Source organism: Convolutriloba macropyga, unplaced genomic scaffold (assembly GCF_964194025.1).
Source record: "Convolutriloba macropyga unplaced genomic scaffold, txConMacr16.3 SCAFFOLD_1725, whole genome shotgun sequence".
Lineage (NCBI taxonomy): Eukaryota > Metazoa > Xenacoelomorpha > Acoela > Convolutidae > Convolutriloba > Convolutriloba macropyga.
Genome location: NW_027452544.1, coordinates 9,327 through 12,339, shown reverse-complemented (window position 1 = coordinate 12,339; position 3,013 = coordinate 9,327).

The window sequence follows — 3,013 nt, the reverse complement described above, 5'->3', positions numbered from 1 at the left end:
ACTATTATTACGTATCTCAAACAAAAAAGTAGAAATTCAGCGGGATGTGTTTTTGGCCAAATTCGTTGTTTTCAGGGTCTATTTTATTATAGGATCTATTACGTTTCGAACTTTTTTTTTACGCAAATAACTTAAATTTTGTGTTGTTAAATAGCTTGTTACTATACAAAAAAACACGCGCGCTTGATGGGTGTAAATGTTATTTGCCCACTAAGCTGGTTGATCCTTTTTTATTTCGCGCTCTCTGAACATGAAAGTCCCGTAGAACGGAGAGGCCACCGTGGGTGGGCCAACTAAAATGCTCAATATGAAACCCGGATGTTAGTAAATCATCTCTGAATCATACCAGTTCATATCTGTGTCTATACCAAAACTCAATATCGTTCATATATCAATTTTTATTCTTCTTATTGACAATTTCAGAACAAAAAATTGACCCTGAATTTAACAAGAAACACTAAAAGAAGGCGCAAGATATATTAAAGCCTTAACGGGTTTAAAAGCATCTTCCATTCCGACTAAGATTTTTTCTCTAGCAGAATAGCAATAACATTTACCCAGCTATACAAAACCCCGATATCCTTCAATGAAGCTTCAGCGTTCAATTAAAAAAACGTTCTTCGGTCTTCTCAGATAGCATTCAATACAATTATACAATGATTAATACAGTTGGATCTTTTCCGTTTGAACCCCCGTACGTTATGCACCTCCCAGTTACGGAGCACGCGCCGTTACATAGTAAATAACTATGTTAAAATAAGGTATATGTGTCAGGGGACTCAATTTGAAGTGCCACACGGAAATGAACTCTGATCAGACTGAAGTCGAATGCAAACGGTGTGTTTCCAGACCAACATTACAGGGTTTGCAAATTAGGTCTAGCCTAAAAAATTTTGGACAAAGGCCTGATTTTTGATAATCAGAAGTCACTTCTGTATGGGATGGTCTGATTAGAGGCAGTTTCATGCGCAGTTGGTTCTACCTAAGTTCATCTTTTGATTCGGGAAGAGGTACCATTGACATAGCAAACGAATTTCAACACTTGTGTTTTTCAATACTTGGATTTTCTCTTCATTAGCAGTACTCATCATTAGCAGAATTGGCTTTGCTTTAGCGGATTATATTACAGGAACGATCAATTTTTATGAGAAGAACATTTTATAGCAGTATTAAAAGATTTGTTCTTAGTTTAAACCATTCTCTAATCAGATTATTTTGAGCGCACATGAGTCTGATCAGAAGCGATTTTGAGTGCATTTGTGTTTAATCACAGGCAATTTTGAGCGTACTTGAATCTGATCAGAGGTGATTTCGATCGCACTTGAGTTTGGTGAGAGGCCATTTGGAGCGCCCGTCTGCTCAAAACATCAATTGAGCGGACAAAAGTCCGATCAGGAGTCACACTTTTCACACTACATTCTGATCAGAGGTAAGTTCGAGCGCATAAACCACTCGACAATGGTCTGGATAATACACGGGCCTCACGGTATGATGATGTAAAGTAAGTGCCAGTCAGTGATAGTTTCGGTCTGTCTCATCAGAGAAAACATCTGGACAATGGTCTGGAGTTGGTCTGATCAGTGGTCACCTCCGTTTGGAAAGAAGTCTAATCAGAGAGCGTCGAGCGCAGTTTGAACGCGCACGAGCGCACAGCAGTCTGATCAGAGGTTAGGTCGGTCTGGGATGGTCTGACAAGAGATTACTTTGTCCTGGAAAGGTATGATCGGAGGTCACTTCCGTCTGGCACCTCAACATGGGGATGCAAATAGTATGAAAAGATCCATGCAAGCAAGCACGATAAGAGTAAAATTGACGCGCCAACTATGAATCCCTTTATATCAATAAAAATGCGGCATAGTTTTATGAAAATCGCCTCAAATAAAGAAATAATATTCCTGGGAATGAGAAAAATGAAAGTGAGTTGATTCAAGTGACAATGGTGCTAACCCTGGACAGACTGATAGTAACAGTTAAGAGATATCGCACATCAAATGCGGCTAAGAGGATAGAAGAGGCCAAGCAGAAGAGAAAGAGGAAGAAACAGATGGCGAAGAGTGACACTGTCCTTGTCAATGGTGCCTCCTGCTGTCTAATGGGAGACATAAGCACCGATGACAATATTAGCAGTGAGTTATACTTTTTATTCTTATTTCGGTTACCTTAATAATAATAAATTTGTTTCTGCGTAATCGCAGCGGAACAGCATTAGGCTTTTAGTCTGCAATGTATTAACATTAGCCTATTCTCAGCTGTCCTTTTTCTATTATTCTCCACATCTCAGACTGTTCATTTAGTGAGCATGAATGCTCTTTATTGGTGACTATAGCCACTTTTTTTGCGTCTGAGACTTTCACGTGGTACCATTATTGCAGCCAACATTGGTTACGCAATGGTCAACCTGAAGCTATGGTTAAGTAAGAGCTCATCCTGTAACGGCTGCTCTCCTTGTGTTTCACAAAGAAAGTTTTACACCGCCCAGTTCGTTCTGAGTGGTTACAAAATCTGTCCGGATACTTCGTTTATGCAGTTCGCTTTTGTAACTGTATATCCGCTCTGCTGTACTTACCGTTGCATTAACTATTTTAGTTCGTAACTATTGGCTAATCTTAGTTTTTTCAACTATCAATTTGAACTGGATTGCTACAGATCACACAATACGGGATCTCTTTATGTATACCAGTTCAATCCGATAGAAAAAACAAATCGAAGACAAAGATATATGTCTAAGACCTGTTTGTGCAAAAATATTTAAATTTAAACCTAGGTTGGCTTTTGCTGTTTGTACTCACAAGTTGAGAATACCAGAAGTTGGGGTTGTAACAGTTGAATTTCAGCTCCAATAATTCGTTGATGCAAGACACAGTAACAGAATTTACTGCTCAAGAATAATATTTTGAATACAAGACACAGTAACAATTTACTGCTCAGGAATATTTCTAGTTCAAGACACAGTAACACGTTATTTACTGCTCAAGACAATTTGTTTTGCAATATTTTGCTGAGTTATACTTTC